Genomic DNA, 21,990 nt, shown 5'->3' with positions numbered 1-21,990 from the left:
CATTTGCGGGGTCGACCTGGCGGGTGCCTGGGGACGAAAAGGCCATCAAGTCTCTCTCCCCTTAAGCAACTCGCAGGTCCTTGCACTGCCCCTGTCGCCGCGCGTAGTTCCCGCGCCCGGGGCGCCCGCAGGCCGCGTAGGACGGCCGCGCCTCGGCCAGCGCTGCTGGGCTGGGCGGTTTCTCAGAAACTTTCCTCCCTCATCATCTCTCCTCTGGGCGTAAGAAAGAAGCGGACCCCCCCCACCTCCATTCCTCTGGACAAACCCTCAGCATTGGTACCCTGCCTCCTCCAGAGAGGTGGGGGGCTTTGAGGGAAGAGGAGAACCTTTCGGAATCCGTGGACCCTCCAGGGCGGTAGCCCGCTCCCACCCCACCCCGGGCTCCAATGATCCGCAGCCCCGCGCATTTCGAAAGGCTACCCGGCTCGCCGGCAGCCGAGGAGGGCCGCAGCGTCGCGCAGGAGGGGCCGAGTGTTGCCGCTTGCGGGGGTCGCTTCTTCCCTTACCCCCGTTTTGCAAAGTTCCCCCACCGCATCTCCGGCTGCCCTGTGCGGGGCACTGGGGCAGGGAAAAACTGGGGAAATGAGGGTTCAGGGGCGTGATTGGGGCGGAGAGCCGTAGAGTTCAACGGGAGAGGAGAAGAGCGGGTGACCTTTCAGGCCACTGCGCCCACCTCCCCAGGAGCGGGGAGCGACCTTCCCCGGCGGACGGGGCACGCTGTCTTCGCCATTTCAACCTTATCACGGTCAGCGTAGACACTTGTCCTGCTTAAACTTCGGATTTAAAAATGTGCTTACAAAGCTCGTCTAGGATCTCCGATCTGTTTTTCAGAGTATGAATTTCTTTAATTTGCCATCTCTTTCACCTGAGCCACACCCTACGCCCGCCACCCTCCTCCGACCCGGCCAAAAATAAAGTTAAAAATCCTCTAAGTGAACCTGAGGGGGAAAAGGGGCCACAGTCGTGCTAGAAAACCTAAGGGGTACTCTCCTGGATCTCGGCTTGCGTGGGGTTAGGGTGGGGTGGGGTCGCAGAAACGAAAGTGTCCAGTATATATACGTAAAGTCGACTCCCTATGCTTCCTCCGTGTGTTCAGCCTGTCACTCGTGGGGACTTACACGAAATAGACAGGAATCACAAAGTTAAAAAATACAAAAAATAAATCAACACGATGGGCGCGAAACCTCGACGCGCCTCAAAAGGAACGTTAAGAAAAGGGCAGGAGAAGGGCGCGCAGCCGGGACGCGGGGCCGGGGGATTGCATCATTGCAGCTCCCCCTCCAGAAAATGGGCTCCGGACCGCGGCGACCATCATGGCGCTCCGGTCGGGCCGCGCTTCCCGCGCACTTTCCCCGAGCGCTCCGGCCGAGGGCAGCGAGCCTCGAACTAGGATTTTGCAAACATATTCCCCCACTCTCGAGCGCCTGTTTTTTCCTCCCCTCCTTGCTTTTGTGTGCGCATGTGCGTGTGTGTGTGCGCGTGTGAGTGTGCTCGTGTGTCTGTGTGTGTGTGTGTGTGTGAAGGAGAGAAGTTGGAGATTATTTTTTTTCCTCTTTTTTTCCCTCTCGTGCTGGTGGTTGTAAACTTGATTGGCATTGGCTGCGCTCACTGACCCCTGCGCCGAGTCCACTGCAGATTTAAGGTGGATCCATTACGCTGCAGCTTCAAGCCGAGTCTCGCGCTTTAGCTGGTTTTGGAGGAAAAAAAAAAAAAAAGGCTAAAACCTTGCGCCCGCCGCGTTTTACGAATCCCCTGCGGTACCAGCCCCCCTCCCGTCCCGCCGCCCCCCCCCAGCCCTGCCCGCCGCGCACTTCCTCCGCCCACCTCCTCCTCCTTCCCCATTGGCCAGCGCAGGCAGTTTGAATTTTTTTTTTTTCAGATGCTTGTTTTCTTGTAAAAAAAAAAATACTGTACCCCAGATCGCGTGATGAAAAATACAGTACCCCAGATCGCGTGACAACTTCGCGGCCCGAGGTGGGGTGTTTTAGCTGGTTTTGTGGAGGCGGGGGCGGGGGGAGGAGGACGGGCGGCGCCTCTGTTCCAAATTCTGTCCCCCCCCAGCCCCCAAAGTGCGGTTGATTGTGTGCAGGCTGGTCAGGGAGCGTAGGGCTGCGGTAAATAAAAAGAAGCTTCGGCTGGGACTGAGATGTAGTATAAAAACGTTAATGGATGTCCAGGGCGCGCAGTTCGCCGGCTGCTGGCCAGAGGTACTAAGAAGGCGCGAGCAGGAGTCCTGCTGAGGAATGCACCTTCCCCTGCCTTGGAAAGGTAGAATTGGGGAAGGCGGGAGGGTGAAGGTGGTCCGAGAAAGAACAGCTTCTCCTCGATACCAAGGGGGAAAAAAAAAAAAAGAAGCAGAAGAAATGGAAATATAGCAAAAATGTATTATTTCAAGCTCCACCCAGTCAGAATCCACCATAATTCAGCCAGTCGGTGTCATTTTTTACTGAATTAAAAAAAGATAGTGTTCTGTCTTTGATTTCCATAGTGGATTTCTTTCTTGTTATACCTGTGGTTCCGTTTCCAGGGTGTTTTTTAGTAAGGAAAATGTTACAGATCGAGGTATGAAATAGGACTTTTTAAGTGCCTTTTATTTCTGGGCCTGGAAATGAATTCTATTGGTAAAATACTTTAAGATTTAGGATAATGTTATTTGTAATACAGGTCTAATAGAAATGGTACCTTTTATTAATTAGAACCCAGTTAGATTTTACTTTACTGTGGACAATTTAAAAGGTTGTAATTCAAATTATTCTCCAAATCACTCTATCTACAGATAAATGAAGTAGCGTATATACATACTTTTTTTTTTTTGACTGTTAGTCTTGTTAGTGTTGCAGGTGATTTTTATCAGATGTCCAGTGCAGCCTTCAGTCTAACAGTTCCTAACCCAACTCCCAGTCCAGTGGTGACATTTTTTAGTTTTTAGCTCTCCCAGTCTTTCCTAGCCTAACAAACCCCTTAGTTACCCTGTTCAACTAAGCTTCACAAAGCATCATAACACAACCTGTTCGTACCCTTAGCAAGCCTGTACTCGTTTAATCTCTCATCACAAAGGCCCACTAATCACTCCTGACCTCCAGCAGACCCACCTAATTAGGGTGGACACTATAAAGAAACAAACAAAAAAAACCAAACCCATTGCTGTCAAGTCAATTCTGACTCATAGTGACCCCATAGGACAGAGTAGAACTGCCCCATAGGGTTTCCAAGGAGCACCTGGTGGATTCGAACTGCCAACTGTTTGGTTAACAGCCATAGATAGCACTTAACCACTAAGCTACCAGGGTTTCCATAAGGAAACAGATGTGTGTTAATATAAAGGGGAATTCTTTGAGTTAAGATTGCTCCAGAATGGACTGACACCTAACCCAACAGGTTATGCTAATGAGGTGACTCTTGGGTGGAAGCCTGCCAGGCCAGAAAGACCCACTTGTGTGATAACAACTTTGGAATATCAGCCTGGTGATATTCCCTGACCTCAGGGGAGAGGGGCTGGAGTTTGGATTACACAGTGGGACCCCCCCCAATAAATGCTCTGGATGCTGAAGCTCCTAGGGCTTCCTGGCTGGTGAAAGACATCAATACTGTCGGAGGGTAGTGTGTCCCTTTTTGAGACTTGGAAACTCTGCATTGGAAACCTTCCCAGACCTTACCCAATTGTATCCGTTTTGCTATAATAAAATTGTAATTGTAAGTATAGAGCTTCCCATGAGTTCTGTGAGTTGTTCTAGTGAATTATTGAACCGTAGAGAGTATTTTTTTTTTTTTTAGAGAGTATTGGAAGCCAGCAAGTCAGAAATGCGGGGTTCTGGAAACCCCCAAGCTTGTGGCTGTCACCTACAGTATTGGGCAAACTTGTCAGTCTGGAAAACTGTACCGTTTTAACTTGAGGCCTGACCTAGCTCAGGAGGTACGATCAGAGGGAGAAGTGGTGCATGTGCAGCTAGTATTGGAACAGATGTGAACAGAGGGAATAGAACTGGTAATAAATTGATTTGAATTGATCCGTACAGTTTGGCGTCAGAGAGAAGGAATTTGATATCACAGGATAAATAAAATTTAAAATTAATATCTGTTTCTTTTTACTTTGTTAGTATTACTAGGCAATTTTAATTTACAGGTGTGGCTCGCATTGTTTTTCTTGTGGCTATTGCTATTCTAGACCAACACTTATGGTGACTGGAAGTAGGGATATTCAGGCAGGCAGAAGGTCTGTCTTTGAGAGTGGTGACTGATAATACAGGAGTGGGTGGCAATCTTCAGTTTCTATCCTAAATTCTCAAATTAAAACAAGACCCACACTCAGTCTTTGGAACCTTTTGAAAAAGAAGTCCACCGGCACCTAACACCTACTGCTTAATATTTAGCACTTAGTATTGGGTTCAAGCCCAGATTATTGGAGTATAAAGTACATCTGATTAGATCAGACTTGAGCACCACAGTTTTCCACATGATGTTAGTAGAGAGACTTGGAAGTCCAATTGATCAGAAATGACTCTGGAAAAAAATTTAGATCCCAAGTAAAGCCTCCACAGGTACCAGCTCTTCACTATACTTCTTCAGGAGACAGGAAGATGGTGGGGAGCTGGAGCAGTGTTCTCATTCTAAGAATGTATCTCTAGCAGAAGAGTTGAACCAATGAAAAGGTGTACAATATTCTTGGACAGGAATATCCAACATAATAATGATGGCTATTCTCCCTAATTAAAACTATACATTCAGTACAATCCCAATTTTTAAAAAATGTCCATAGGAATTATATTTGAAAATAGACAAATTGATTTTAAATCCACATGGGAAAATTAAAAAAAAAAAAAAAAGAGTAAAAACCTGTTGAGGCAGGGGGATGGGAAGTGGAGCTAGTCCTACCAGAAATTTAAAAATGTACTCTATATTTGCAGAAATTTAAATTATATGGCCCTGGGTGTATTTTTTACCAACCAAACAATGGAACAAAATAGGCTGTTCAGAAGTTATCATCATAATTTAGTATACAATAATGCTGGCATTTCAAATTAGTAGTAGGAAGAGAGTTATGCATTTGGGGTCTATCTGAAAACAAAAAATGTGGGATCCTTATCTCACATTTGGCACCAAGATAAATTTCTGCAAGAATAAAGAGCAAAGTGTAAGAAAATGAAACCATAGACATACCAGAGGAAACCATCAGAGGATATAAACTATACAGAGTACAAAACTTTAGGTAAATAGAGGTACAGTTAGCATCACTCAGACTCATTAGAGGTCATTATTTTTTCTTGATGGTTTAACTTTTGTCCCTTCCTTTGTATCCAAGGCTGAGTGACTTTCTTTCCCAGCCTCATGGGTGACCAGAGGAGAAAGGAGTTTGCATATATGGAAGCCATGACCACCCTTCCGGCTCAGTGTAAAATCCCTCTCATCTAAACCATCTGTTTTTCACTTAGTGGCGTTAATCACCTTGCTTTGCCTACAGAAATCCCCTGAATCAGCCACTTATAGTCAGTAAAACTGTCTCTCAATGCGTCCTCATTCATTCCTGCTTTTATTGTATTTGTATTTGGGCCAATAATCCAAGTCTTTTCAAAATCATAACCTTATTCTGGCCTTTCCTTCAAGCTCTCTGTTCTCTTTTAAAAGTTTCTAGCAGAGTTTATTATATGATTAATGTGAAGTAGCAAATCAATCGAGACTATATTATGTAATAAATGGTGTTAGATTGTTTAGCTAAACATTTGGAGATAAATGTTAAATCCTTCCTTACACACACACACACACACACACACACCAACAATTCCAGCTAGATTACAGGTCTAAATGTAAAATTAAAAAAGCTAGAAGAAAATATAGGAGTTTTTTTTTTTTTTAATGGTCTCAAAGTAGAAAGGCTTTTCTTAGTGTAAAACCAAGACCAGGAGCCAAATAGGCAAAACTTGCCAGATTGGACTAAATAAAAAGGGTAAAACAAAAACAAAGCCAAACAACCCTTCGATCTTTGTACTATAAAAGACATCATTAGAAGAGTTAAAAGGCAACTGATACATGGGGGAAAATATTTGCAAAATATTTGGTAGCCAAAGGGTTAATACCTTTTGATAGAGAACATTTATAAATCAATAAGAAAAAAAGATAATATCCCAATAGAAAAATAGCATGCAAAAAATAAAAAGAAAGTACAAATGACTAGCAAATATAAGAAAAGCTGTTCAACCTCTGACTTAACAATAAATACAAAGTAAATTTGTTAGTTTGGCAAAGAATGTTATTACCCAATGCTGGGTGGGCAGGAGGAGAGTTACCCTCATACATTGTGCACATATATTGTGGGTATAAAATACTGTATTTACATTTCATATTTTATATACTGTGGGTTTAAAATGTGTATACCCTTCGATCTAGCAGTTCCTCTTTACAGCTTATTTTTGGGAAATAACCAGTTTTGTGACTAAAGAGGGATCATTCTAGTGCTATATATTAGATTTAAAAAAAAACAATAAACAAACCCTCTTAAATATAGGATTACAGGATTGATTAATTTGATTGAGTCAATTATAGTGTACCCAAGATTGATACAGATTGCAGCCATTAAAACAGCTGAGATAACTTTGTATGTATTAAGGTAAAAAAGCAGACATGATCTCATTTTAATTAAAAAAAAAAATGTATATATGCATGGAACCTTCCTGGAAAATTACTTCTCACATTAATAATTCCCATTTCTGAGGATGGGATTATAAAGAGACTTTTACTTTATACATTTCTGTATTGATTACATTTTTACAATGGATTTTAACAACAACAACAAAACTCTAAAGATATCTCAAATTTGAAAAATAATTATCATTGCAGTTTCTTGAACGCAGGATCTGAGTTTTTCTTCATGTCTCAGGTACAATCTCTCTTCTCAGACCTTAGCAGAGAACAAGGCATTTCTTTAATTTACTTCTCCTCCATTTTTCTGTCTACTCAGCTTCAGATATTGTTAATCCCATATAAATTATGAGGAGTGTGTGTATGTTTATGCATATTGTTTTCCTTCCAGGGCACATAAACGAGGTATAAATATCATCCCTGTTAACTCGGAGATATCTTAACAAACCAGGGAAAATGGAGCCTACTCCATCTTTTTGCCACATGGGATCCCACTGGTAATATTATCCCAGACCTCACATTCCTTAATCTTTGGTACTTGGCACACTCTGGGATTCCACCTGGGAATTCAACAGATGAGAACTATTCAAGTCCCTCCCTTAGTTTAGTTACTTAGAACATAGTGCTAAGGAAATCGTTCTAAATTTCAAGTTAACAGACCAATCTTTAGCTGTCAGCCCCTATGCAACTGGGTAGGGTCAAATCTTAGAACTTCAGAATATTGGATGTGGGAGATCCCTTTTCCCAATCTTTTCATTTTACAAATTCAAAAATTCAAATTCCTGGCTTCCTGTAAAGTGAGGAGTTAAACAAGATGATCCATAAGTTCCTTTTGGTTTAAAATTTTGTGATTCCTGTTTCCTAGTCCAGATCACACATTCCATCCCTGTGGATCAGATTATTTTCCGGGGAAGCTAGATTCCTGATTTTAGGCCACAAACCACATAGTCACAGGAGTCAAAGGAAGATAATACAAGAGCAGAGGCTGAACAGTGAGCACTTATTTTACTATAAGAAAGCATGTGACTGCATGATCTAATGGTTGCTTAGCAGTGCTGAACATTGCTTCACTGTTGCATGCGTGCTCCTGCAGCCCCTACTAAGGGCCAGGTTCTGTGCCTTAAACAAGACAACCAGGAGCTGTGCCTTCATGGAGCTAAAGTCTATTGGAGGAGACAAAGAATCACATCCATAATTATTAAATAGAATTTAGGTGAGTGTGCTGAAGAGTAAGTGCTGTGAAGTCACCTCAGGGCTTCTGCTTATGTCCCAGCAGTTTGAGCCCCACCCATACAATGGTGTCCAGCTGAGGGACTGTATTAGTCTCCTAGGACTGCTGTAACAAAGTACCACCAAGCGGGTGGCTTAAAATGGCAGAAATTTATTCTCTCATAGTTCTGGAGGCTAGAATTCTGAATTCAGGCTGTCAACAGGGCCGTGCTGTCTGAGAAGGCTCTAGGAGAAGATGCTCTGCTGTCTCTCCCAGCTTCTGGTAGCTACAGGCATCGCTTGGTTTGCAGCTACACCATAACTCTGTCTCTGCCTCTGTCTTCCTGTGGCTGTCTTCTTTCTGTGTCTCTTCTCTTCTGTAAAGACACCAGTCTTATTGGAGTAGGGCCTACCTTACTCCATAATGACCTCATGTTAACTGATAACATCTTCAAATACCCTATTTTCAAACAGGGACACAGTCACAGGTACAGGGGTTAGGACTTCTACGTGTCTTTTTTGGAGAACTCAGTTTAATCCATAACAGGGGGCAAGCAGACGCTATAATCCAAACTCTTTATTCTGACGAGCCTGTGTTCACCCAGAAGAAAACAAACAAACAAACCTCCATAGGATTTTCTTGGATGTAATATTTATGGAAGCAGACCACCAGGCCTTTTCTCCTTGGCACCATTGAGTAGATTAGAATAGCCAACGTTTTACCTAGTAGTCAAGTGCAAATTATTTATACCACCCAGAGACCTTTCACTCAGAAGAAGGAGCCTTTTTAAATTGATCCCTTCCACAGAGGGTACCTTTTGCAGTTTGCTGCAAAGCACCCTGTGTTCTTGTGACTGTTTTGGAGGATGCTATGAAATACCTACAGGGGGCCTAAACTAGTTATGGGGGGCCAGGAAATCTTTCCTCAGGACATGACCACATTGAGACGTGAAGGCTGAGCAGGAGTTAACCAGCTGAAGGGAGGAGGGAAGAAAAGTGATCCAGACACAGTATGGCTGAAGACCCCATGTCAGGGAAGGACTTTAAGGAAATGAAAGAAGGCCCTTGTGGCTGAAATGAAGTGATCCAAGGGCAGAAGACGTGAGCAATATGACTAGAGCAGTGGGAAAGTCCAGACTATGCTGGGCTTTTTAAGCCATGGTAGAAATTGTGGACTCTACTCTAAGAGCTGGACAATGGATAAGGAAGACTAGAGGTGAAATGATGCCTTTGAATTATGGTGTTGGTGAAGATTATTGAATATACCCTAAACCGCCAGAAGAACGAACAATCCTGTCAAGAAGTACAGCCAGAATGCTTCTTAGAAGCAAGGATGGCGAGACCTCATCTCATGTACTTTGGACATGTTATTAGGAGGGACCAGTCCCTGGAGAAGGACATCAAGCTTGGTAAAGTAGAGGGTCAGTGAAAAAGAGGTAGACCCTCAATGAGATGAATTGACACAGTGGCTGCAACCATGGTCTCAAACATAGCAACGATTGTGAGGATGGCGCAGGACTGAGCAGTTTTGTTCTGTTGTACATAGGGTCACTATGAGTCGGAACCAACTCTTCAGCACCTAACCAAAACTCCAACAGTAATGAGAAGCCATCGGATAATTGATTTAAGAGAGTGACTTAAGCAAGTTCAATTAAATTTTCTTATTTCCTCATTTTATCTAATTCTAGTCAAAACCCTTAGTCTCATATTGGGATCATTCTGATAGGATATGGAAAGGAAAGTTCAGGCTTGCTTCTGTTACATTTCTCTGTGATACTGTTTATCATGCGCAACACAAAAAATGTTTTAAAACATTGGCTTTAGTAAGTTAAGAGGATGTAATGTGAAGTGCTCAGATCATCAGAATGGGTACTGATCACAACTGCAATATGTTAGGTTTTTAAAGGAAAGCCCAAGCAAGAACCACTGCCCAGGGTCAGTCTGCTGAATCAGCAGTCTAAAGAAGCAGACCTCACCACTTCTCCTGTTCCACCGAACTACTGGTGTTAGCTTGAATTCCTTATTCATTATCATAGTGACCTGTTGCTTGTGTTGTTTTAGCGTCCAGCCCATGTTTTGCTCTTTGCCAGTACGGTGGATGTGTATCTTCTAAGCAAAGAACAATCCAGGGGTGAATATAGAATAATTTTCTTCAAATAGCTCAGCATTTTAGTCTTTCTTTACTAAGTGACTAGATTAAATGTTTTCACAGTTACTTTGGTCAAATGATTATTATTTATTTGGTTTTGGAAAGAGATTTCAAAAGAGTGATAATAAAAATGAACAATCCAGAGTTGTTTTTTTTAAATTGAAGATTAGTAGGAAAGAGACCTCTGCTGGCTAAACTGGTATAACGACCTAGAGTTGGCCTGTGACCCAGCAAAAAGCTGTAATGGGTGTGACCTGCCTGTTATGCTTTTGCAGGTGTTAGCGAATTGTTTGTTCATTTCTTCATCTGTCAACTCAGATTCATTTGGAGCTAATATAAAATGACCTCTAATTCCCAACCCCAACCGTAATCGTTTCAGTTTCAATCTTTAGGGAAAGTGTTGTTAGCCTTTCATATTTCTGGAAAACAATAGCTCTAAATATCAGCCCTGCTTAAAATTCAGACCTGAAATAACTCCTGCTCTTATTTTCCTTTTCCCTTTTCTTCCTCCATCTCCCCTTCTCCTTTACTTCAGTACAACAAAATAAAACAATGCTTCACTCAAAAGAGTACTGCTGATGGAAAGGGAGAAGGAGGGAACTCACTGCTTATCTCTAGCACATCCTCAACTGAATATCAGGGCTTGGGGACCAGTGTTAGGGTTATATGCCTGAAAAAGGCTAAGGTCTTCTGATGGATGTGTCCAACCATGGGAATGTGGGTGCACCATAGTGGAGTGAGATTGTGTGAATGGGAGACACAATGCTTGAGAATGTAGAGGGTGGTCGGGAAGGAGAAGGAAGGAGAATGTCTCCTTGAGACCTTGTGCCTGGCAACAGAATAATGATAATAACGGATGCCTCACCTCAACAGGATGGATTGACACAGTGGCTGCAATAATGGGCTCAAACATAACAACCATTGTGAAGATGGCGCAGGACCGGGCAGCTGTACATAGGGTTATATGAGTAGGAATAGACTCAGGGGCAGCTAACAACATCAACTATGTGCCAGGCCCTGGTCTAGGCATTTTACGTATTTTAATTCTGTTTCTTGCTTTCCTTCTCTTTTCAAAATCTTAAGAATGTCCTTCTTTGGAAAAATGTAATATATGTGAAAAATTTAGAATAATGTCTGCATGCTGCTTTATTATTATATTATGTTTTTACTCTTGCATAAGCTGCAATCCCTACACACCAGGAGAACCTCTCCCCATGCTTACTAAGGTAAATCCTAAACTTGTTTGTAAAATAACACCTCAGCTCCCTCTGGAGCTGTCTTGGTGGTGTGGCATGCTGTCTCTATACAACGTCACCCGCTTTCTGCCTTCTTATGTTGTTCCTTAAATATTCATCCTCATACTTTCAGCAGCCTTTTCAGGGTTGGCTAAAGCATGAATGAACCTACTAGCTGCTTCATGGAGGAAAGATGTGGCAGTCTACTTCCATAAAGATTACAGCCTTGGAAGCTCTGTAGGGCAGTTCTACTCTGTCCTGTAGCATCACTAAGAGTTAGAATCAACTTGATGGCAAGGTGTTTAGTTTAGGTTTTTTTTTTTTTTCAAATAAGAACTTTAGTGCTATCAAAGGTCCTTAGATCACCTGGTCCATATCTTTTCTTAGAGAAAATTGAGGCCCAGAGATGTTGTCCCCTCCGCAAGGTGACTCACCTAGTGGGTGGCTGAGGCAGGACTGGAACCCAGAACTCCTGGATTCTTGATGCAGCACTTTCTATACACTATCCACACTGTCCTTGGTCTGCTTCATGCAAAAGAAGGCTTTTACTTGTATTTTTTGCTCCTCTTCTTTCTTGCCTGTCACCCCCTTTTCTAAGGCCCTCATTCCCTCATGCAGCACACGAACAACCTGGGCCCATTAGTGTGGTCACCCCGGCAGCTTCTCTGACCAGCTGTGGGCAGCCTGTCCTCCCTCCCCTAAACTTGGTTATTCTGTTTGGACCTTGTTAGGGCACCAATAAATCCCTTGATTCACAAACTTACCAAAACGTATTCAAAGACTTTTCACCTTCTTTGGAAATGCCTATAGATCTTGGCATTTCTCGGCTGCTCAGTAGTGCTGGGTATTTTCTGTGTATGCCTTAAGTTTGCGTAAATCAGAAGTTGTCTTGTACTTATTTTAATCCTCCTTGCTCCCTCAGCATAATACAGTGCCTTTAATGGAGATACAGCCTCTTTAAAAATATATATATATTTTTTGGTGGCGAAGTATTTATCTCGTAAAATTTGCCATTGTAACCATTAAGTTCAGTGGCATTAATTATATTCAGGATGTTGTACTATTTATTTCCAAGACTTTTTCATCACCCCAGACAGAAACTCTGTACCCATTAAGCAATAACTCCCATTCTCCCCTCCCCTAGACCACTGGTAACCACTCATCTACCTTCTGTCATGGAGATGCATTTGCCTGTTCTGGATGTTTCATGTAAGTGTGATCATACAATATTTGCCTTTGTATCAGGCTTATTTCACTCAGCATGATGTTTTCAAGGTTCATCCATATCCTACTGGAGATACAGCCTCTTAACTCATCAGAATAGATTTCTAACTCTGGGAATTTTAGGCACTGTGGTCACCAATTATGCAGATATTTTAAACCACAGTATCCTTTTAAGAATTTCGAAGCATACTCTATAGCTTCTAATATGGTACCCTGGGTATAACTGTTGATATTTACTAAAGTTTTGTGAGTGATAAGTTGTTCTACTTCAATGCTTCCATAGAATTAGTTTGTTCATGTAGCTGGCAGTTATTTAAAATGAGTGCTCATGAAGTATGCTGGACTGTGTTAGGCCCTGAAGGGATTTGAATGGAAGTTTGACATCTGCCTGTCTGTCTCCTCCTGGCTGCCTAGAAGGTGGATAAGATGGGTGCAACGTGAGGAGCCAGCCTTTGTTCCTGAGGATAGAAGGTGCATTGTGGAGCAGAAAGATACAGGAACCATAGGTGATGCCCCGCCAGCTCTGCATTGCTTATCTCCAGAATTCCTTTACGGAAAAGAAAAATAAACTTTTTATCTTGTTTAAGCCACTATTATTTCTGGTCTCTGTTACCAGCTGCCAAATGCAAATCTTAACTGATACAGAAGTCCTTGAGGATTTTTGAGCAAGGGATTGATTCTGTAAAATTGGTGGCTATGCAAAAGATGGATTTGGGGAAGGCGGGTGTCCTAGGGCTTACTAAGAGATAAAGTTGGCTTGGCAGGTGGGGACAGATAGTGGAGGGAGAATTGTATGAGGAGACGACACATTTTGCACAGGGTCACTGGTTTTGTTTCTTCCCCAGGACACCCCTGCTAGACTCCTATTCTACAGTGACTATTTAAATATGTGGTTATCGAGAATTTGCATTCTGCTATTGTCAAGTGGTCTGAAAGCTTGCGATTGAGGAGATGGGTGCTCTTTGTGCCTTAAAAAAAAAGCAGGCAAAAGCTGGAACAGGAAAAAAGTATCAGTGTTACAGTAAAGTGAAGTTATTATGCTTTCTGAATTCAGGCAGATATTCAAGGAAAGAGACTTTTGTTACATGTGATTGTCTAATCAAGATACATTAGAAATGTATCCTTTACTGAGTAGCACCTGTAAATAGCATTTAAAAAAATAGATCTTGGAGTAAAGGAGCCCTGGTGGCACCAACGGTTGAGCCCTTGTCTGCTAAGCAAAAAAGGCAGGCAGTTTGAACCCACTCAGGGACTCCATGGGAGAAGGACTTGGCAATCTGCTTCCATAAAAATTACAGCCAAGAGAACCCTATGGGGCAGTTGTACTGTGTCACCTGCGGTCACTGTGAGTCAAAATCAACTTGATGGCAAACAGCAAAAACGTCCTTTTTTTGCCAACTCAATTTTAATGGTAACATTGGATTGCTCCCAGCTCATGGTGGATTCCAAATAATAGGTTTTGATTTACACCTCCCTAAAGTGCCTGAGTTGCATTTTGCTACAGTCTGCACACAGGAAAACAACAACAGTAACTATTTACAATGTGGTGTTCTCCCTCTACAGTTTAAATAAATAGTAACAATAGTGAAGGCTTATGGAGTACTCAGTGTGTGCTGAATCACTATCTCCTGTTAGCCCTTTGCAAACTGATAAAAATCCTGAGAAGTACCTGTACGGATATGGCAATGGAGGCTATTGCTCAAGGTCAGCACACTGAGCAGCTGAGCAAGGGCTCGAGTTTAGGCCTTTCTGACTCTCAGCCTGAGTTTAGTGGCCGTCCTGTCCTTACCATCTCATCAAATGGCTAGTTTCCTTCCTTACTGAGAACAAGGCCAGCCAGCTCAGTTTGACACTTGATCCCAAATCATTCCCTTTCACTTTCTGCCAAATTAGGGGCCCTTATAGTGATTAAATATTTCTGGCCAGGAATGTCTTGCCATTTATTGAAAAAGATACCTCAAAATCTTTAGTAATTGTTTCATTAAAAACAAAAACAAAGTCCCTGCTAAACCACTGAGCGACTATGGAAAAATTTCTATCCTTCTCTGCGCCTCAATCTCTCCTCAGGCAATTATCACCTTCCATGGTTACTTTGGGAAGGAGAGAAACAGTGGATGCTACTTCAGTTATGATCAGCGATAGCCATTTTTTGTGGCAGGCCACAACCACCACACTATAAGGTTAGGAACCCTCTTCTTTAGGGAAGAAGGTAGTTTCATGTTAAGAGAAGCACGGAAGAGCCGAGGAAGTTTTCATATAAGCTTGTCTTTAAAACATCGTTTTGCTTTTTTAGGTCCATTTATATTCAGGTGTTTTTCAAAGGCCACCTTCAAAGGTAGGTAGGGAGGCCCTGAACAAAAGGCTTATGTTTGCTAACCTTGGTTGTGTTGGTTTCCTACCTCCTAGATCAGTTACCTGTGGGGAGGACCCAGCTTACTTTGAGGGTAGGTGTAGGTAGATAAGAGTCATGTGTTGTTTGCAAATTTATTTATTTAGTGAGGGGTCTCATTAAAAAGTTCGTTTGCTTTGAAGGATTAAAGTGCTCCTAGGGAAGTTTTCCCATTTATCTGTTTTTCAGTTCTTGTTTTGGAGGTACTTCTGTAAAGAACAATTAAGCCCTAGGTTTTCTTTTCAACTTGTTATTTAGGCTCCAGGGTTTAGACCCTGGACCTGCCGTTTGCCTTCTGATGGGAATACACCAACAGCTGGGGCGTGGGGGTGCAGGGAAATGTGGATCAATTAGTTGAAATCTAAGGTGGTCTTCCTTAGTGGGACATCTCCAATGTTTCCATCACCTAGGCCTCTACAAACCTGTAGGTTGGGCCAGTATTTTTGTGTACTGTGCCTAACCTCAGGAGCCCTGGTGGTGCAAAGAATTAAGTGCTCGAGTGCTAACCGAAAGGCTGGCGGTTTGAACCCACCCAGTGGGTCTACGGCAGAAAGACCTGGCAATCGGCTTCCATAAAGATTACAGCCAAGAAAATCCTATGGGGCAGTTCTACTCTTTCACCTGGAGTTGCTGTGAGTGGAAATCAACTCTAGGGCACCTAACAACAGCATCGATGACATGCCCAACCTAAGTTACTGCGGGAAACTAATAACCTCCTGTTGCCAGGATCAAATGAAATAATGTTTCTGAAAGTACTTCATGATTTTATGATTATTGTGTGTGAAAATGGTGATTAACGGAAGTGCTATAAAATGTTAGCTATTATTAACAGGAGTGTGAGTCAATGTTATGACTAATTGGAGGATGCTGATTCATGTACACATGTGATAACTTTTCAAAATATGTCCTTTCCCTACCTGTTCACAGATATCCCTCAGCATCCATTCCCCTCATTTCTCGCCCTCTCTCAGTTTGCATAGTATATTCAATACAAAATATATTCTTCCATTCGGTATTAGGAGATAGAGCATTGCATTTGTTCTCTTTGGATGTTCTGAGTGAAGTGTGCATTGACTGTATATTATTCTTTACTGCATGAACGTGGAGAACAATTCAAAGCCAAGGGCATGTGGTAACACTATTTAATAATCTGATACAATATGGCCCAGGGTTTGAAGAATAGGTGTGTTTTCTTCAGGGTTGGTGCATTAGGCTTGCTTCATAGGGCCAGTGCCTCGTTCCTAAGCACAAACATATCTTAATTAACCAAAATTAACCCAAATGAAGCCATGTTTATATGATGTAATTGCATCAGCTGTCAGCGTAATCAATTCTGTAGTCATCTGGCTGTGTTATTAAGGCAGCTGAAATAATCGTATGAACTATGGCTCTCCTGCCTGCTGTGAGGGACAGTTACCCAACGTAGCTTTGAGCATGCACATTTGCACAAAGTTCAGGCAAGTGTCTGTCTGGGAACAGATTCTGTATCAGTCAGTTTTCTTCCTTCCAATAAACATGTACTGAGCACCTATTATATGCTAGGCATTAGGTATATAAAACGTTATCCCCGTCCTAAAGCCCTTAAGTTGCTCCGAGCTGCATGCATGCTTGCATATGTGTGTGTGTGAGTTGTCTGCGAAATAAAAAGAACACTGAATGGTTGAGATATTTTCTAGAGTATCAAAATTAGCTCTGCAGGCAGAATAAACTCATTCAGGAAAAAAAAGATAACCTGTTAAAGCTGACTGCTGAAGTAAAATGCAAAAAGTAGGAAATGGAAGTACTGACTGCAAATATCCAGTATCTTAAGGAAGAATATGCTGAAAAGAAGGAAATTATATCTATTGTTAACAAAGCTAATGAAACAGGGTGGAAAAGACTGCAGAAATCTGTATACTTGTATAAAGATCAAATTGGATCAGAAAGTTTATTTTATGATGATAAATTGCAATTTATATTCACTAATATTGACCTTAAGCATCCTGAGAGCCCATTTATGTTTTCTCTGCACCTGAATGAAGCAAGGAACTATGAAGTATCAGATAGCCATCTTGAGTTCTAGCAGAATTTCAAGAGAATGTAAAGAAGATCAACAATGTTAAGAAAGCTTTTATGTCCATGGCTTATAATTAGTGAATAAACAGAATATAACAACTGTTCATTTTTCTTTCCTATCATGCCTGGAAACCCTGGTGGTGTAGTGGTTAAGTGCTACGGCTGCTAACCAAAGGTTGGCAGTTCAAATCCGCCAGGCGCTCCTTGGAAACTCGACGGCGCTGGGTTTGGTTTTTTGGTTGGTATCATATGCCTACCAGCTGGTCCTTGGAAACACTATGGGGCAGTTCTACTCTACCCTGTACAAAACAAAAAAACCAAACCCAGTGCCGTTGAGTCGATTCCGACTCATAGCGACCCTATGGGACAGAGTAGAACTGCCCCATAGAGTTTCCAAGGAGCGCCTGGCGGATTTGAGCTGCCAACCGTTTGGTTAGCAGCTGTAGCACTTAACCACTACACCCCAGGGTTTCCCTCTATCCTATAGGGTCACTAAAAGTCGGAATCGACTCAATGGCAACAGGTTTGGTTGGTTTTGGTATATGTGTCTTTTAAAAAGAATCCCCATTGCTCCCCATTGTCTGCCTTTAATCCTTTTGTATTTTTATAACATTTCTGTGTGGTGTATTTCTTTAAATACGTTTTACTAAACTCTTAGGAGAAAAGTTTTAAAAAGAAGAAAAATTTAAAACAGAAAAGGGGGGGAGGGGGGAACATGGCAAGCAAATAAATCAAAAGAAAACCGTTGAACAATATTGAAGTCAGATAAAATAGGGATGATAGGAAGTGAGATACAAGAAGATGTAACAATTTTAACATGGTACATAGGAGCATAATAAAAATGCAAGTTTATAGGGTGTCTCATCAGCCCCTTAAGGTCTGCTTAGTGGAAATAGTCTTCACTTGTCCCTGGCTGAATCTCAGTCTTGGGCTGTCCCTTTAGCTTACTGGCCTGTTCTTAGATAATGAAAACCTCTGTCATAGTCTCAATTCACTATTTAAAACTGTCCAGTTTGATGTTTAATCAACACTTCAATCTTCATTCAAGGGAACAACTTCTCTTGTCCTGAACTAGGAGCAGGGACAAGAAGGATCCTATGGTCTGGGAAAAAGACTTTTTCTCTCTCTCTAGGGCTTCTTCCTTCAGCTTGTTAATCAGGGTTGGGGCAGGGGGAAGGAAGAGGGGACAGAGCACAGCTTTTCCCGGTTGGTGACTACTGAACTGAGTTTGTGCCTTCAGGACTCAGAAGATTCGAGCTGACTGTCTTGTAGGCTCTTTGGAGATCCCCTGCAGAGCCTTTTCATTGTAGCTTTGTAACATGGCCTCTCCTTTGGCAGCCATTCTCCTCTCAGCAATGGATCCTCCTCTAGTCCACTCCACAGGGACTCTCATGCCCTCACCCTCCCAGGCATCCTCTTAGCAGAATTTAAAACAGCTCCAGGCCTGATACTCTTTCTCTTTGCCCACATCTGGTCCATGCATTGTGTGGTAGACATAATAATGGCCTTGAAAAGATGTCCATGTCCCAATCCCTAGAACCTGCAAATATGTTGTTACCTTACATGGCAAAGTGACTTTGTAGGTATGATTAAGTTAAAGATCTTGAGATGGAAAGATTATCCTGGATTATCCAGGTGGACACAATGCAATCAATTTATGCTCTTAACAAGGCAGGAAGCTGATAAACACAAGGAAATGGTTTCTCCCTTAGAGCACCCAGAAAGAATGCCGCCATGCTAATACCTTGATTTTAGCCTGTAAGACCTATTTCAGACTTCTGACCTCCAGAACTGTAAGATAATAAGTTTATCTTGCTTTAAGCTATTAACTTTGTGGTAATTTGTTACAGCAACAGTAGGAAACTAATACACATTTCTTGCCCTGCCATCGGCGGATGTGATGTTGGTTTTATATGTCAACTTGGCTAGTTAGTCAATCAAATACTAATCCTAGGTGTTACTGTGAAAGTATTTTGTAGATATGGTTAACATCTACAATCAGTTGACTAATCAGTTGAGAGTAATCAGGATATCACTCTCAATAATGTGGGTAGGCCTCATCCAATTGGTAGAAGGCCTTGAGAGCAGAACTGAGGTTTCCCTGAGGAAGAAGAAATTCTGCCTCAAGACTGAAGCATCAGCTCCTGCCTGAGAGTTTCCAGCCTGCCAGTCTTCCCTGGCTTTGCAGATTTTGGATTTGCCAGTCCCCACAATTGTGAAAGCCAATTCCTTGAAATCTCTCTCTCTCTATATATATATATCGTACTGGTTCTGTTTCCCTGGAGAAACCTGACTGGTACACTAGGATTGCAGTTACTTCCCAATTCAGCCTTCCTCTTCTCTGCCCTGCTGCAGCCTACTTAGCCTTCTCAGACACAGTCGGGGACCTCAGGGAACACCAATCGAACGCTCCATGTGGTTCCATTGAGGTTCACTCTCCAGGCTTAAAGTGAAAGTGCATCTCCCCCGTTCCTGTGGCAACAGACTCTCCATAGTCTGGAAGTGGATGTGGGCTTCAAGAGTCATAGGACCAGGTCTTGTTTATCTACACCACCACAGAGTGTTCTGCTTCACTTACACTATGATATTTGATATTTTCATGCCTCAGTCAAAGCCTCAGTTTTTATATCCTGCAACTAAATCATCATATTTTATGCTCTTAACAACGTAACCTCAAAATGTGAAAGCAAAAATGGATCCAATTATAAAGAAAGCTTATAAAATCCACTACTACAGCAGGAGATTTTAACACATTTCCTTCCAAGGATCTAGATAAAGTAGACTGTACAGATACGAAGGATTTGAACAGTAAATTAAAGACTTGATTTTTTATTTAAAAGGAATCCTGCACCCAATATGCAGGGAATACACATTCTTTTCAGTGGAACATTTGCAACAAATCTGTTCCTTCTTAGGCCCAGTAGTAGTTTATATTAAAGAATTAGCATTAGATAGACTGTGCTCTGTGATCAAAATATTTAACAATTAGAAATAAATAATCTTAAGAAGTCAAAGCCCCCTGTATGTTTGAAAACTAAAAAACACACTTTTCTAAATATTTACTCACTTAGAGAAGAAATTATAATAAAATTTGTTGTTAAAGAATAGAAATTTTGTAGAGAACTTGATCTCTGAGACACTGGTCATAGCTGAGGGTGGGGATAAGAGACCATACTAAGCACAGGGAGTTTCTGTTTCTGGCCATCTTGAAATAACAGGGAGATTTACTCGCCTACCTTAAACAATGAAAAAAACTGTATGAAATCATGACATGGCTTTCGGATGCTGGATGGCAGGTAATGCAGGACAGTAATACCTAAGAGAAGGGGAACAAATGAGGTGTGAGCCCTATCATTGTCCCATCTTACTACCTGGAAAGAGTTCCATGTTGGAGCCCAGAGAGGAGAAATCAAACAGAGCCTGGTGTTATTCCTGAGTTAAGAAAACAGAGTTGGGAATTCAGGGAGGTCAAGGTGCCAGAATTTGCAGGGTAGAGTATCAGAGAGGAGAGAGCTGCAGAGAGGAAGAGAGAAAGAGAGAGACAGCAAGCACCAGGGAGCTCTGGAGATATGTAGAGACTTTTCCTTGAGTCATGGATGTGAGGAAACTACTTGAGACCAGATAAAGACACTGGAAAGTAGCAAACCAAATAATTCCTGGAGCTCGCAAATATTCCCAACAGCGAGCATAAAACTTAATATGGGTACTGCTTCAGAGATTCAGCCAAATTAGTCCTAGACTTAAGGCTGCTCTGTTCTGCAAACCTTTCCAAGTAACGTAACTCCATCTCAGAATGAAGTACAAAAATATTTAATGACATATAAAAATTTTAGCATCTAAAAATGTGAAACTCACAATGTCCAGCATCCAATAAAAATTTACAAGGTATATAAAAAGAAGGAAATTATGACTCATAATGAGGAGAAACCTCGATCAATAGAAATAGTCCCAGAAATGAAACAGATGAGATAATTAGTAGACGAGGAATTAAAGCAGTTGTTAAAAATATATTTTATATATTTAGAATAGGCAAATGTATAGAGACCAGATTTATTTGTGGCTACCAGTGGTGGGAGGGAAGGAGAGAGAAAGAGGGAGCCATTGCGTAGGGGGCACTGAACTTCTGTTAAGGGTGATGGAAAAATTTGTAAAATGGTAGTGGTCATGATTGCACAACTTAATGAACATAATTAAGGTTACCAAATTATACATGTAAAAAATGTCAAAATGGCAAAAATTATGTTTTACGTATATACTTACTATAATAAAAATACATATAAATATTTCATATGTTCAACATCTTAAGGAAAGACATGGAGGATATTAAAAAAAAAAAACCCAGATTGAACTTCTGGAGATGAAAACTAGAATGACTGAGGTAAAAAATACACTGGAGGGCAGGGCCAAGATGGCAGAATAGTCAGATGCTTCATGTCGACCCGTCTTACAACAAAGGCCCCCCCAAACAAGTGGATTGAATATATATGACAATCTAGGAACCCTAATCATCAAAGACAAAGCTGAAGAAGTGTACTGAATGGCAGGTAGAAGGAGAGACAATTCAAAAACAGCATATATGGGGAATTATGGATCACCAGATCGCTGATGTCCTGCTAGCTGAATGCACAGTGCACGCAGGCCAAGACAAACAGCAACATCCCAAGGTGAAACCCATCCCATCTGATGCAGCCAAGCAGCAGTGAATCTGCACGTACCTCCAGACCCAAATAGGACTGACAGCAGACCTGTGAAAGGTAAGTGCAAGCTCAAAATTCACCATGTGTGCTGGCACCATAACCCTTATCCCCCTCCAGAGCTCCATGGCCAAGGAGCACCCCCTTTCCCTCACCCCTCCCCCACCCCACTCTGACACCAATTCTGCAACATTCAACAACACCAGGCCCCCTCAGCTGGGAACTCATAGCAGGTCTGAAGGCACCTGCCCCTTCACTCAGCCACTGGCATAGGGGGTCCACAGACTGGCAGCACCCTTCACCCCTGCCCTAGTGCCTTGCAAGCTGATCCAACATTGCAAGCCCTCATTAGGACAAAATAGGTAGGGCATCCACCTGAAGCCCAGTTTCACCTGCAGCAGC

The 21,990-nt window shown here is 42.2% G+C and overlaps 1 protein-coding gene across 8 annotated transcripts in view; it reads left to right on the top strand.

Annotated features, from left to right (window-relative positions):
* Positions 1 to 1,814: 1,814 nt before the first annotated feature.
* The window catches only part of APOLD1 (apolipoprotein L domain containing 1), a 54,207-nt gene continuing 34,031 nt past the window's right edge, over positions 1,815 to 21,990 (top strand). For 2 of the 8 annotated variants that reach the window (XM_023554462.2, XM_023554446.2), the window contains exons 1-2: positions 1,815 to 2,268; positions 12,371 to 12,435. The gene's annotated coding sequence lies outside the window, so the exon portion shown is untranslated. Of the gene's footprint in view, positions 11,218 to 12,370; positions 14,786 to 17,319; positions 21,649 to 21,990 lie in introns of those variants that run through there. The other 6 variants (XM_064284555.1, XM_064284554.1, XM_010595020.3 and 3 more) reach the window with 6 other exon arrangements.

Source organism: Loxodonta africana, chromosome 4 (assembly GCF_030014295.1).
Source record: "Loxodonta africana isolate mLoxAfr1 chromosome 4, mLoxAfr1.hap2, whole genome shotgun sequence".
NCBI lineage: Eukaryota > Metazoa > Chordata > Mammalia > Proboscidea > Elephantidae > Loxodonta > Loxodonta africana.
Note: the sequence above shows the minus strand (reverse complement) of the source record. Positions and strands in the feature narration are given on the sequence as shown.